This window comes from Dipodomys merriami, unplaced genomic scaffold, assembly GCF_024711535.1.
Source record: "Dipodomys merriami isolate MVZ:Mamm:240054 unplaced genomic scaffold, mDipMer1.0.p SCAF_3, whole genome shotgun sequence".
Classification (NCBI taxonomy): domain Eukaryota; kingdom Metazoa; phylum Chordata; class Mammalia; order Rodentia; family Heteromyidae; genus Dipodomys; species Dipodomys merriami.
The window spans coordinates 36,600,621-36,616,961 of record NW_027204492.1 but is presented as its reverse complement, the minus strand read 5'-3'; the positions used below and the strand labels follow the sequence as shown (position 1 = coordinate 36,616,961).

The 16,341-nt window shown below is 37.7% G+C and overlaps 1 non-coding gene across 1 annotated transcript; it reads right to left on the bottom strand.

Moving 5' to 3' along the window:
• Positions 1 to 240: 240 nt before the first annotated feature.
• On the bottom strand, positions 241 to 370 carry LOC138840574 (small nucleolar RNA SNORA40). Its single transcript, XR_011376137.1, has one exon. It is a non-coding gene; the product is annotated as a small nucleolar RNA SNORA40 (small nucleolar RNA).
• Positions 371 to 16,341: the final 15,971 nt, after the last annotated feature.

Below are 16,341 nucleotides of genomic sequence, written 5' to 3'. Positions count from 1 at the left end.
TGGTACTGAAGAATTGAATCCAGGGCTTCATGCATGCTAGGCAAACACTCTACCACTAAGCCACATTCCCAGCCCTCAGAGCAATTCTTAATGCATTTTATCATACTATCAGTAGTTCATCCCAACTGTGCAGTACAGTCACACTTCCATTCTTTTTTTTTTAGCTTTTACATCAACTTTATTCTCAGATTCAACCTGTGTGAGTTAACATACCACCACACTGCCAACCATTATAGGGATCATATTCCTTCCTACATGTACCAAAATTTCATACTCAGCAATGAGTTCTGGCTTGCAAAAGAGGATTTACTATTTGCACCTGTCTATAAGGGTTTGTTACATATTAAACAAGGACATACACACAAGTGCTACATGCATCCATTCTTTCTTTCATGCTCTCCTTGCCATTGACACTTTCCAGGCCTTAGGGCTCCCAGGGTACCCCCAGGGATTTCCACAGCTGCCCATGTGGCATTTTTCTCAGGTCTGCATTTCTTTTTTTATTTGCTTATTTTTTATTGTGAAAATATCATACAGAGGGGTTACAATTACATGGGCAAGATAATAAGTACATTTCTTATCAAGCATTGTTGCCTCCTCCTTTGTTTCCCCTTCCTATCCCTTCCCATCTCCCCCCTCCCTCCTCAGGCCTGCATTTCTAGATCTTTTATTCCACCCTTTTGTTAATCCCAAGAATATTCCATATTTTAAAATTTATCTTCACAGTTAACTATTTTCCAAGAGAAATAAGACTAATGGTGGATAGTGCATCACAAAATAATCTTAAGGATTATTTCATGCGGATAGCTCTCTCCATAGAATGCCACATCTAGATATTAATAGTTTATCACCTGATAGCAACATACTTATATTTTAATGGCTGAGCCACATGTTCAAGTATTTAGATGAAGTGATTTTTACAGTGCACGTCTATACAGATCCTTGATGAGGACAATAAATGTTTTCTCTGCTCACCTAGTACCCTTACTTCCTAGCAATCAGAAAAATGTATGTGTTGATACAATAAAATTAATTACTATTTACTAGGGTTTTAAAAATAAAATCTGTGCTAATGAGTGGAAAGCCTGAATTTAGATCATTATAAAATCATTCAACCTGCTGGGAAGGGATGTGAAGGGTAAACAAAGGAGGAGGCTGCAATGCTTGGTAAGAAATGTACGCATTATCCTGCCTATGTAATTGTAACTCCTCTGTACAGTATGTTCACAAATAAAATAAAATAAAATTTAAAAAAAATCATTCAACCTGGAATGTACCTACCACCATCCTACCACTTAACAACTTTGAAATCTCCCACTTATGCCTCCCTTGAGTAGACCTTTCTGAATGTCTTTATTACACAAACTCATTCATTATATTTTGATTACATTTCTGTTCCCAAGTAGCTCCAGACTAGTGTGAGAGCAAATAGTATGTTACCAGGTATCTGTAATCTCTACTTTTAAGTCTCTGGCCTTGTATCATTGGCTTTTACATTATTCATAGTTTGTGTCTGAAACTTTGTATACAACTGTCTTAGTCTAATGCTGTAACTGAATGACATAGACTGGGTCTCTGGATAAATTACAAACAATGGACAATTGTTTGGCTCATAGTTCTGTAGAATTGGAAGCCTGAGATCCATGCATCTGGTGGGGACCTTCTTGCTGCATAATAACATAGAAGAAAACATGATTTATGAGAGAACATGTGAAAAATAGGAAAAGAGAGAAGAATTCCCTGAATTTTATAATTAACACATTTTGGCAATAAGGGCTTTAATCTATTCATGAGGATGGTGCTGCCTCAACTGAATCACACTTTTTTTGTTTGTTTTTGTCCGTCATGCGGCCTGAACTCTGGGCCTGGGCGCTGTCCCTCTGCTCTTCAACTCAAGGCTAGCACTCTACCACTTGAGCCATAGCTCCACTTCTGGCTTTTTCTGCTTATGTGGTGCTGAGGAATCGAAATTAGGGCCTCATGAATGCAAGGCAAGAACTCTACCACTGAGCCATCTTCCCAGCCCCGAATCACACTTTTTGTTGGCAGTAATGGAGATTGAACTCTGAACCTTAAACTTGATTGAGAAACACAGGCCTTTTGCTTTCAGATTATTTTTCATATAGGATCTTAGTTGTCGTTGGACCACAGTCCTCCTACCTTCACCTCTCAATTAGGTTACACCACCATACCTGGCACCTAAATGCATTTTCAGTTCCTATATCTCAACAGTATTGGATTGTTGAACATTAACTTTCCCATGTCTAAATTTAGGGGGACATTTTCAACCCAGAATGATAGGGAAATCTGAAATAAACCACAAAGATTACTGGGTACTACTGATGGAAACTATGCTTTCTACAGAGCAGATTCTTTTGAGCTATCAAAGTCCAGTCTTTCATTTTAATTGAACTACTTTAAAATTCTTAAAGTGAAGAAAACTCAGGAACCAAAACTAAGTTTAATATAAATTCGGCCTTGGGAATGAAGAAGGGTAAATATGGTCAAAATACCTTCTGTGGATGTGTGAAAATGAAGCAATGAAGCATGCTTAGATTGCTTTTGGGAAATGAGGAAGTATGAAGTAGCGTGATAGAGGAAGGTGTCTACTGAAGGACCTTTTATGCATATATGGACATGTCAAGGTGTCCTAGTCATTATTAATGTTCTTGCTGGCCTACTCATATTCTCACATTGGATAACCAATTGATTCTAATTAAAAAAAGAAAATCTTTTAGGAGTTCAATTGACTTGTATCTCTTCAACCAGGAGAATACCAATTTTCCCATCCACTTGTAAATTCTGTCTTCATTTACTCCATACTAATACACATATCTGTGAATAATCATTTGAACTGGTTATTGTCTCTTACCAATTCTCTCATAAACAATGAGTTAAATAAAATATTAATTTTGTTTATTTTGATTGCTGGGAATTAAACCCAAAGCATCACACATACTAGGCACATGCTCTACTACTGAACTACATCCATAGCCCTTAAATAAAATCTTTAACATGTTTATTTTTATATTTCATGAAAATTATAATTAACAGTTGTAAATTCCTTACTGGAAGAGGCTTTGTGAGACTGGTAAGTGGCTTCTATTTACTGACTCCAGAAATTGGGCAAATTACTTAACCATCATTTGCATCAGAATTCACTTATGAACATAACAATTCTCTTGGTATCCCAACTAAAAGATTACCATAAGATAAAATGAGTCTATGTACAGGAAAAAAATTGGATAAACCATAAAGTATTGAACAAAGATAGTCTTCAACTGTCCCTCCTTTTTTCCCCAAGAAAAATGTCTTATTTTAAGACATTTTTTACTCCTACCAGATGGAATCTTACATGGATGCTTATGCCAAGCTGCCCTCACATTGTCTGAACTCCTACTGATATGAATTTTTGTAAGCAATGTGATACCAATTGTTATCAAGTGATTTGTTGTTTATTAATTTCAACTCTTTCAATAGATTATGAGGTTCTTTATGGCTAGGGCTGTCTTAAATTTGATTTACATTCCTTGTTGCATCTAGCAGTGTTAGGTCCATGCTAGAATGGATTATTTGATTGAACTGGAATGTTATTTTCACATAAGCCCAGTGCCTGTCTTATAAATGCTATGCACCACATTAAGGAGGATGATGAGTTTGAAGGTGGTTAATATAATCACCATTAATTGGGGAATTATACGGCAGAAAAGATCATTCACTATTATTCTGCCTCAGAGAAAAGTTAATTCTTTTTGAATACTTACTGTATGTTTGGTCCTGTTGTGAATGCTGAACTTTGTACTAGCTCCTCTCAGCCTCACAACAACTCTAGGAGGTAGGTGCTATTGCTGTCCCCACTGCTACAAATTAGAAAATTGTGACATAAAGAGATTAAGTAAATAGCCCAAGATCACTCAGTTAGTGACTAAAGGCTAGCTCTAGCACCTGGCCTAATAAATGTAGTAGTTTCATGGGTGTCACATTATTTTTATGTGATGGCCTTCAAGAGGTTTTTCTTTGTTGTTGTTTTTAATATACTATATGATTTCTTGTTTCTTTTGTATGTTCCTCCCGCAATGATATATACCATGTTGTCACTGTATTGTATATACATTTATCTGAATTAGGGAAGGGAAGGGGAACAACAGAATGGAGAGAAAAAGGATAAGTGGGAAACCAATGCAACAATGATATTCACAATAAAATATGTTGGAAATGATCTGTACAACTTGGGGGTGGGATTAGGGAGGGAGGGAAAGTAGGAGAAAAATGAGGGAAGGGGTAAGAAGTTTGACAAGAAATGTACTTATTACCTTACTTATATAACTGTAACCCCTCTGTACATCTTGACAATAAAAAAAGAAAAAAAGAATAAGGAATGACAGTAAGGAAATAGAGATAAGGGATAATGGAGAATCTAAACAAGAACACTAGTAATGACCAGGACACCTTGAGAATGTGTGACCTTGGGATCTACATTTGTCTTACTAAAACTTTTGTGGCTATGCATAAAACAGTGGCATATGGCACATAGTAAGCCATAATAGATACTATCTATTATTTTTGTGAATTATTATGTTACTGTTGTTGATGAGAAGATAACTTACCATAAGCATATGAGATTCTTGTCTACTTGGAAGGTAACACACTGATTTGCCAGTTTCATGTGTGGTAATAGAGACATGAAACTACTGGTTTAGGAATAAATGATTTATTTTATTTTTTTGTCTGTCATGTGCCTGAACTCTGAGCCTAGGAACTGTCCCTCAGCTCTTCAGCTCAAGGCTAGCGCTCTACCACTTGAGCCACAGTACTACTTCCAGCTTTTTCTACTTATGTGGCCCTGAGGAATTGAACCCAGGGCCTCATGCATGCAAGGCAAGCACTCTACCACTGAGCCGCATTCTCAGCCTTAACCATAAAATTTTAAAGCTTGAGAAATTCATAGTCTTTTTAATAGGTAGAAAGCAAGCCTGCTCTTTGTCAGGGAAGGTACTCTACATACCCTCTTAAGATTTCCAGTTTTATATACTTAGATGAATTGTCTAGGTGAACAGAAGTGGTAGTTTTTCATTCCTGGCATATCCAGCAAAAGTATGCAGGAAGGCTCAGGGACCTTGACAAATTACTTCTCATAATAAATATGATGTTGTTAATTATGAACTAGAAAAAGGGAAAAGAACTAACATTTTCCCTGTTTGTAGCCACACATATCCTATCCTATATTTTCTAATTTCACATCCTTCATTTGGTCTCTCATAGAATTACACAATGACTCAAAGGACAAAAAATACTGTTCTTTTCTTACCTCCTACGATTTTCTTCCTTGACTTAGTGGAGATACTAGGACTCTTGCTACCTATTTTACTTTAGACTGAGACACGTACAGACTTTTGTCCTTCACTGAGAATTTTTCCTTTTTCCCCCTTTGTAACATGCATTTTGAAAAAGCATTAATTTGCTAGGGTCTAAATAAATGTGCTACTTTCCAGTATAACAGCTCATAGTGGAGATCCTGCTTTTGCCACATGAATTACATGAACTGTCACTTATTAGACAAGCTGTGTCCTTTTCTAAAATGAGCTTTGAAAACTTACAATTAACACAAATTTCATTGGCTATTTTGAATACTTATGTGTATTTCATTGGATATTAAATACACTTGATACTATTTTAAAGCTTAATATCCACCATAAATGCTTTTCTAAATAAAATTAAGAATATTAGTGTGGACAGAGAATACAGGTGTGCACCATATTTGTTTCTTAGGGTTGCTGTTTAAATATCACAAACTGGGAGAGCTTCACACAACAGATAAATATTCCTTCTGTCTCTCGAGATCAGAAATCTCACATTACACAACCTCTTCAAAGCTTCTAAGAGAAGAGCCTCCTTTACCCTTTTCAGTTTTGGGTAGCCTCAGGTGTCCCTTGGCTTGCAACTGTATATGACTCTGATCACTGCAGTCATCTTATTTGGAGCTCATGTAGAGTTTTCATTGTTCTCTTCCTATAAAATTAGCACATTGTATGATCTCATCTTAACCAATTACATCTGCAATGAATTAAATTCTATATTATGTCACATTTTGTATTGCTGGTGGATAGCACTACTAGGACTTCTATTCATCTTTTAGGAGGATACAAATCATCCTCTAACATTAATTAATCTAATTACTTAAAAGTAGTAAAACTGAGGCATGGGGAGGTTAATTAGTATTCATAGTCACTGTTTTCCAAAGTTCAGCTCATTGTGGATATGGAACCATCTACATCTTTTCCTGCATGAACTCTAGGGGTCTTCCTACTTTGTCTAGCTCCTTGAGCTTCTAACCCATTGTATATATTGACTTTAAAATCCAACCTGGGGCTGGGAATGTGGCTTAGGGGTAGAGTGCTTGCATGAAGCTGGGGTTTGATTCCTCAGTACCACATAAACAGAAAAAGCTGGAAGTGTTACTATGGTTCAGGTGTTAGAGTGCTACCTTTGAGCAAAAGAAGCTCAGGGACAGTACCCAGGACCTGAGTTCAAGCCCCAGGACTGGCAAAAATGAATGAATGAATGAATGAATGAATGAATGAATAAATAAATAAATAAATAAATAAATAAATAAATAAAATCCTATTTGTCACTCTCTTGAGATTTGTTCTCTGGATGAACCCTGCCCCGATGCTACTCTATATGACTAATAAGTGCAATAAGAGTGGTAGTCCCTGTATCTTTGAACACTGCAGGTGAAGACACAATATTTGGGGAGGGGAAGGCAAATGTCAAAATGATGAAATAAGGATACAGGTTGACCCATTGTATGTACAAGACACTATGTTGACAATGAACTTTACAGTTTCACAGGGGTGGGGATTGACTGGGGAGGGAGAAGTTGGGGAGGTGGGGAGAGAAGGGATGGTAGGGGAAAAACAAAGGAGGAGGTAACAATGTTCAATAGGATGTGTACTCATTACCTTACTCATGTAACTGTAACCCCTTTGTGCAATGTCTTTACAATAAAAAATATATATTAAAAATAGACATTGAAAGACACTTGCTTTTACTTCAGAAGCACCTTGTACTTTTGCTTCTGACTCATCAGAATGAACCCTATGGAGAACATGCAAACCAGTGAAAAATTAATACTGTTATTATTTAGATCTGAAATATCCCCCAGAAGCTCATGAATTGAGCTTGGTCCAATGTATCAATGTTCAGATGTTGGACCCTTGGGAAGAGATTGGGTCATAAAGGTTCCAATTTCATCAATGGATTAATTCATTGATGGATTCATGGTTTAAAGGTTTATGGGGGAGGGGAAAATTTAGGAGGTGAAACATAGTTTTAGAAAGTAACTAGTCAGTGCCAAGAAGTCACTTGGGGATCCTTAAGTAGTGTACGTTGTCCTTGGCTCCTTCCCATTCCCTTCTTCCTTGTCACCATGAACTGAGCAGCTTTACTCCACTACTGACTCTACCACACAATCTTTACCACAGACCCAGAAACAATGGAATCAAGTGATCATACACTGAAACCTCTAAAACCATGAGCTAAAATAATCACTTTCTCCTTTAAATGGATTTTCTCAGGTATGTTTTGGTCACAGTAACAGAAAATTTACCAATACAGACAGTATTCATATATGAAAGAGTTTATTGTGGAAAATCTGGGAATAGCAGACAAGTCATAGCCCTGTTATTTTAACTGATACAAAACAAACTAACATACCTGACAGAGCACTTTGTTCACACTCTCACAGGGCAAGTATGGGCTAGTAAGTATGGACTATGTTCATCTTAAAGCCTTTTCTGATACTAGGGATTTGCTCATGTTCCAGTGGGATTGGAAAACATGCAGATGATTCAGAGATTTCTTCAATGGATTGATACATCAAAAGCCAAACCCTCTAGGCAAGCAAAATTTCCCTTCTTCTTGGGACTTTTTCTGCTTTATATAATGTTGAAGGCTTCTGATGCATTAATTAGCAAATATTTCTCTTCCCATTTTAATTCAACTGTAAAATATGTATATAAAGGATATATCAATATTATATTATTGAGCATGTTTAACAATGCTATTTGAAATTATTGAAATGTGCTCAGCATGCAAAATGAAAAAGACCTAGAGTTTATGATTAGTTAAATTCTTAATTTAGAGAAATGTCATAACATCTTAAAGAGCCAAGATATTTAAAGATCTTCCTAAAAGATCTTTCAAATATCTTTTATAGATCCGAGATCTATAAAAAAAATCTTTCACAGCATTTACTTTGTCTCTAAACATCAAATTTTGAAACAACACTCAACTTTTATTGTTACTTAAGTCATTCTTGCCAGTTAGAATAAAATTGGTACAGTTGTTCCCTAATTCTTCTAGACTTTGGACTGTCACCCCTCCCTATATTTTCTCTGCATTAAGTTCAATCTCATCTATTTGTCTTTTGAAATATCTATCCATCTGGTGCTTTAGTAAGATCCAAATACTTCTATGAGTGAATTATTCCAGGCTGATAAGGGATCTACATACAGCTCCAATGAGAGCCTTCTGATGCCAGTTTTCTGTTTATCGATTTGCTATTGATAGACTTTACCAGTATTCTATATACCAGTGAAGATGTGGTCTCCTTGTACAATAAATGTTCGTTGAATTTTGACTTCCTGGAAACTTCCCAGATGGCTTATCCTGCTCCAGTTGATCTAACCTTACTTGGTGATGTTCCAGGGTTTCCAGGTGTCTGGTTTAGACAAAAAGAATATATCATTTCTGCAACTTAGGCAGTAAAAATATTAAGTATGTGATTGTCAATTTTTCCAATCAAATAAATTATAAGATTATTGTACACCAGAACTTTATACATGTAAGTGGAAATCTAATATAATTTAGAATTTTTAAATATTTTTGTTGTAAAGATACTGTACAGAGGAGTTACAGTTACATGAGTAAGATGAGGAAATTTCCCATTGAACATTGTTACCCCCTCTGTTGTTTTTCCCCTACTATCCCTGCCCTCCCCACCTCCCCACCTCCTGCTTTCTACCCCACAAAAGAAATTGTTTTAATTGTATTTCTATCTCATGTATTTTTTAAAATCAAGGACTTAGATTTTTACCAAATAATCATAAATCTTGCAGTTACTACTTAAGTGATCTAGCTTATTCTTCCTCTAAACTGTCTATTCTACTCTTATACCTCTTAAAGTATGAGAGAATATAGAGAAGAAACATGAATCAGTTTGCTCCTTAATAACAGGAACACTATTATCATAAACAAAGATACAATTAGTTCCTGCTTAATGGTTCGAGCACAGATTTAAAGAAAATGCCATGGGACTTGGATAGCAAGTATGAAGTTCTGAATGCAGTTGCCAGTATAACCAGACAGAGAGGGGAGAAAAAGAGAAATAAAGACAGAGATAGAAGAAGAAAGAAGGGAGGAAAGAAGGAAAGAAGCAAGGAAGGAAGGAAGGAAGGAAGAAAGGAAGGAAGGAAGGAAGGAAGGAAGGAAGGAAGGAAGGAAGGAAGGAAGGAAGGAAGAAGGGGGAGAGGGAAGAATCAAATGCAATGACTGATAATAGTGCCACTCATAAAAGGAAAGTAAAACACTTTACTGGGCCCATGGGGAACCCTGTGCAACCACTGTGGAGAACAGTTTGGAGATTCCTCAGAAAACTAAACATAGAACTACCCTATAATCCAGTGATGCTATTCTTTGACATTTATCCAATAGATGTGAAGTCAGGATAGAATAAAGACACTTTGCACAGCCATGTTCATTGCTGCACTATTCAAAATAGCCAAGTTAGGGAAACAGCCCCTATGCCCTTCAATGGATGAATGGATCAAAAAACTTGGTATACATAGCTAAGATATGGAACCAACTCAGATGCCCCCTCAAGTAGATGAGTGGATTAAGAAAATGTGAAATATATATATATATATATATATATATATATATATATATATATGTGAATTCTGTGCTTCCATCAGAAAGAACAACACTGCCCCATTTGTTATGAAATGGAAAGACTTGGAAAAAAATTATATTAAGTGAAGTAAACCAGGCCCAAAGAAACATAGGTCTCATGGTTTCCCTTATTTGCAATAATTAGTATACATCTAGGATAATCTTATCAGATGAGATGAAAAGCTCAAAAGCCATGTACATAAGATGATGCTAAGTGAAATGAACCCCAAGATATGGACACAAGAGGTCTTTTATTGTTATTGATTTAAATGTACCTTTTGATTTTATTTGTTGTTGTTGTAGTTTCCTTTGTATGTTCTTTCCCCTATGGCATATCCCCTGTTGTCACTGTACTTGATTTTGATACCCTGCATCTTATATATACATATATCTAATCTGGGGAGGGGAAGGAGAATAACAAAACACTGAAACAAGAACACAGCATGACCTATTACAACAAGGATACCCACAGGACAGAATATTTGCAACTTTACAACTTCAGGTGGGGAGGATGGGGTAGGGGGAGTGGGGGAGGTGGGGGAGAGAAGGGATAGTGGGACAACAAGAAGGAAGGGAAAGGGTAGAAATGTTCAACGAGTAATGTACTCATTGCCTTACTCATGTAACTGTAACCCCTCTGTACAGCATCTTTACAATAAAATTAAAAATATATACTTTGATCATTTTACATATCCATATTACATTTTCAGAGAAATGGATGAACCTGAAAAAATATGCTAAGTAAAGAACTTAATTTTTTTATCACAAAGCTGTAGAAACAGATTCAAAAAGTAGATACAGCTCAGCCAACTTGATTATCCGGGAATACCTCTGTTTTATGCATCTGATTTGACTATCCTTAAAGTTTTAAAAGTACTATTCAGGTCTGAGATTTTCTATATTTCCATTTTTAGTTTTCCTATTACCATGAATCTCTGACCTGAATGGTACTTTAAAAAAGTTCAACTGCAATGTAGCTGGTTATGTGAATGTTGGATGTACTGGAATATATTAACAAAAATAAATGTGCCATGATAGTTTAAAAGCAATAAATATAACTTAGGTTACAAAACTCTGAATGAGGTTTATCATGGATTTATGTAAAAAAATGTTTAATACTGTGTAACAAGCAGAGAAGTAGAAAAAAGAGGAGAAGCTAATTGGATCAATGATTCAACAAGCAACTCAGGAAAACACAAGAAGACAAAAAATACTTCAAGTCTCAAGAGCTTTGGATTGAAAAAAATTCTCAGAAAAGTGGCTATATCCACCTATCGCTGGGCGCCGGTGGCTCATGTCTGTAATCCTAGCTACTCAGGAGGCTGAGATCTGAGGATCGCAGTTCAAAGTCAGCCCGGGCAGGAAAGTCTGTGAAACTCTTATCTCCAATAAACCACTAGAAAACCGGAAGTGGTGTTGTATGGTACAGCGCTGGCCTTGAGCTGAAGAGCTGAGGGACAGCGCCCAGGCCCAGAGTTCAAGCCCCACAACTGACAAAAAAAAAAAAAAGGAAAAAAAAGAAAGAAAATTTTATCTATCCAGGAATAATGTACAAATGAAGATCTCCATTTTGGTACATTCACACATCCACATTGATATGGGAGTTGTAGACTTAGGATGTTGACTGATAATTTGGCAGTTACTCTTTTTCACTGAAATGATCAAGGTAGATATGTATTGTTATGGTGCTATCATAATTTTCATTTTTTTTGTTTTTTGTCAGTCATGGGGCTTGAGCTCAGGGCCTGAGTACTGTGCCTGAGCTATTTTTCTCAAGGCTAGTGCTCTACCACTTTGAGCCACAGTGCCACTTCCAGTTTTCTGGTGGTTAATTGTAGATATGAGTATCACAAACTATAGCCTGGATTCTAACCACGATCTCCTGAATAGCTAGGATTATAGGCATGAACCACCATGGCCAACTCAAAATTTTCCTTTTGATGTTAGTATATTATCTTGCTTAACATTTTCACAATATCAAGTAAAAGCTTTTTGGCAAGAATAAATGAAAAATGAAAAAATAAAATAACATGCTTAAACTCTACTGATAGGTCTTTTAAACTTAGAGTCTAAATACAAGTAAATGATAAAAACTGGCAGAGAAAATTTAAATGTATTTTAGTCTTATTCTATCTAAAGGAGGCACATTTCAAATAAATTTATAGTGGTAGACTGAAAGGATGGTAGGAGTTATATTATGCATACATGCATCAAAGGAAAGTAAATATTGCTTCATTAATATTAGAATTTATATCAAAGAAGATGGTAAGAGATATAGAAGAATATTATATAATGATAATATAATCATTCTCCCCAAAAGAGTATAAGTCCTAATATGCATGAACTGAAGACAGGACCAAAATACACAAAGCAAAAACTGACAGAATTCAAAAGAGAGATAAGAGCTGAGAGTATAGCTCAGTTATAGACTGCTTGCCTAGAATGTGCAAGTCCCTGGTCTTTATCCACAATGTACACACACACACACACACACACACACACACACACACACACACACACACACATAGAAAGAGAAGTACAATCTTATGTGAAGATTTTAATACCTCTTTTTAAATAAATGATAAAAACAACTAGACAAAAAGTTAAATTCAGTAACGTGAGTCAACAGCATGTAGTCAATATTTAGAGTATTCTGTACAACAAAAGTAGAATGTACATTCTTTTCAAGTACCCATAGAACACATCACAACATTTCGTATATCTTGTGCCAAAAACTAATATAAACAGATCTACAAAAGGAAATCATACAGAAAGTTTTTCCAATCAAAATGAAAAAAAGATATCAATGACAAAAACTTCTAAATACTTCTAAACTAAACAGAATGCCTCTATGAATATATGAATCAATGTAGAATTCTTTAAGGAAAGAATATGTATAGAGAACTGAATGATGATGGAAATATACCAAAAGATACAGAACATAATTTAAGAAATCCTAAAAGGATATTTACAATATTAAATTAAAATTTTAAAAATTTTTTCTCAAATCAATAATCTGAGCTCTTGCCTCAGTATAAAATAGATAACAGAAATAGACTTACAGAATTAATAAAGCTGATTTTTGTTGGGGGGGGGGTCCGGTCGTGGGGCCTGAACTCTGGGCCTGGGTGTTGTCCCTCAGCTCTACAGCTCAAGGCTAGCGCTCTACCACTTGAGCCACAGCACCACTTCCGGTTTTTTCTTTTTGCTTATGTGGTGCTGAGGAATTGAACCCAGGGCCTCAGGCATGCAAGGCAAGCGCTCTACCACTGAGCCAACTTCCCAGCCCGAAAGCTGAATTTTTAATGTAATATTTTCCTCCAAATTAGTCACTTGTTTTACTGAAGTCCACCAAACTTTGAAGTAAGGCATTAAAATAATCCTTATTTGTATATGAAGTGATTATGTACAAAATACTAAGGACTCTACAAAATACTCCTACAACCAATAAGTAAATTTAGCAATGTTATAGGATTAGCTAGACATATAAAAACAATTATAAATATTTGTAATTTGTATGCATATATAAATGTATATGTATATATGTAGCTTATGAGTATATATAATATATCCTAACAAAGAACACACAAACTTAAATTTTTAATGTAATGTCATTTGCAATTGCCCAATGAAAATATAAAGCAGGTATTGATTTAATAAAACATGCATAGAACATGAATGCACAGGAGCACACAATGCTGAGAAATGAAGTAAAGTAAGTTTAAATAAATGGATATAAATACTGTATCAATGGATTGGAAGACACAACATCATAAAGACTCTCAACAAATTGAGACCCAGATTTAATGAACAAAACAATTTCAGCAAGGAGTTGGGGATGTAGCTCAATGGTTTGATTGTTTGATTGTCAACATGGCAAGGTTATTTTTAAATCCCCGCACAATTTTTTTTATAGATATAAACATAGTTAATCTAAGACTAGTATAGGAAGACAAAGGAACTAGAATAATTAAAAGAATTTTGAAGAAGAAAAGAATGGCCTGGAAGGAATCCATGTACGCAATTCCAAGGCTTAGTGAATAGCTAAATGTATTAGTTTCCTATTGCTGCTGAAGCAAATTAACAGTCAGTGGATTTAAACAATAAGAATAATTTCATTATGTTTAAGCTCCAAAAGTTAGAGGTCCTAAATCAATGTCACTGGGCCATTGATAAGACCACACAATTTTTAGAGTCTCTTGGTCAGAATCTATTTCCTTTCCTTTTTAGCCACTTGTGTCATCACTCTTATTTATACTTCTATTACCAAATCTCTTCTCTCTAACCAGTCATCCTGTCTCCTGGGAAATCCAGGATAATTGTTAGGTTTCTAAAAAGAGGTAGCCGAGTAAGAACAGCACCAGCACGCACGTGGTATTCAGGTAAGGGGTAGGTTTATTCAGTAGACCTACTGGGACCAGGCAAGGTTGGCACTCCACGTGGCTGGGAAAGGCCTGGGAATGAGAGAGAGCTGGGAAGAGAGGAAAGAGAGAGAAAAGAGCCAGAAAAGAGCAGAGAGAGGGGTAAGAACAGTAGCACTCACGTGGTATTCAGGTAAGGGGTAGACCTGCTGGGACCAGGCAAGGTTGGCACTCCACGTGGCTGGGAAAGAGAGGAGAGAGAGGAAAGAGCTAGAGCTAGAGCAGAGAGAGAGAGCAGAGAGAGCTAGAAAAGAAGAGCAAGAGCAAGAGCAACAGCAAGAGCAAGAGCAACAGCAAGGGCAAGAGCAAGAGAGCAAGAGCAAGAGAGCGTCTGGGCCTGGGCTAGGCCTTATGTTGGGTATGGGCGGGGAAAGGTGTGGCCACATCAAATTCAGATGTGACCTCAGCGGATGCAGATGTGCCCTCTTCCAGGTGTCCCAGTTGCCTAGGTAACACAGGTACTGGGTGGAGACTTTGCGAGGAGGGTGGAGTCTGCTAGCCATCCAGGAGCGGACCTTACAATAATCTCATCTCAAGAGCCTTTATCACATCACCCACAACTTTTCAATCTGCCACACTATAGTAATCAACAATGTCTGGTATTTTTTGGGTGTGATGGCACATGACTGTTATTCCACACTTGAAAAGTGGATACAGGAGTGTAGAGAGCTGCGAGAGGCCGCACCTGGAAGATGGCGCCGGCTTCTGCCCTCCGCCTTCCCGATGGCGCGTGCTCTTGGGGTAAACAACTCCTTATATGGCTAAGGCAAAGAATCTGGCTTGCTTCCGCGCACCTGAACCTATTGGTGGTTCCCACGTGGTGTATCAGGGTTGGCTACCCAGCGGGTACTTAAGGCTGTGGGGAATTCTCCCCGGGGTTGGGGTCAGAAGATTACTCAAAGGTCCTGAATAAACTGCAGAGAGAAGAGTCCGGTGTCGCGTCTTCCTTGCTGGTCGAGGCAGTAGCGACACGTGGTGGCCCATACGGGGAATCAGCCATAACCCCAACCAGGACTCAGAACTCTCTGTGGTCAGGGTGGTGCACCGGTAAGTCCCCAGGTAAAAGGGGAATCCGCGACAAAAGCGGGGGTAAGTCCCCAGGTAAAAGGGGAATCCGCGACAAGAGCGGGGAGTAAGTTCCCAGGTAAAAGGGGAATCCGCGACAAGAGCGGGGGGGGGGGGGGGATTTTTGCTCTTCTCGGTAGATAAAGAGAGAGCAAGAACCCGGGGCTAGTCAATAGAGTAGCCAAAAGCGAAAGTAAAAGTTTGTTTACCAGCTTTAAATGTTTAAAACATGGGCGCTTCTTCTTCGCACCCAATTTTTTTGGCTCTCAATGAGCTACTGCACTCAAAAAAGTTAAAAATAAAAAAGAGTACTTTAGAGAGATTTTTGAATGAATGTGACATCGTTGCCCTGTGGTTCGCTGTCTCTGGAAGCCTCACGGTGGCCTCTTGGGAGAAACTAGGGAGGGACCTAGATTTTGCCTCTGAACAAGGAACGCTTAAGAGCGGAGTGAGACCAATATGGAAACTGATAAGAGGCTGTCTCGAGGACCAGCGTTGCAGTGAGGCGGTAGAGAATGGTCAGGCTGCCCTAGAAATGCTGCAGGAAGAAAGATCGGAAAGGGCAGACAGCGAAAAGGAGGAGAGCAGGGGGGGTTATACCCCGATTTTGCCGAACTAGAGACCTCTGAGTCTACAGACTCAGAGGAACTACAATCACTCATAGAACAAATAGAAAAAACAAAGATAAGAAAGAGGAGGAAAGGGAAGGAGAGAGAGGACCCAGATAAAGACGAATGCACGCCCTCCGTGCACCGCCCCACACCTTCGGCCCCTCCGCTCTATGCGGAGGACCCCGGAAGTGGCAGCCCCGGCTGTTCTTTCAGCCCAGGCATGTGGAAAGCGGTCAGAACCGAGTTACATCTAGCCTGTCCAATATTTCAGGATCCACAGGGACAGCGGTATC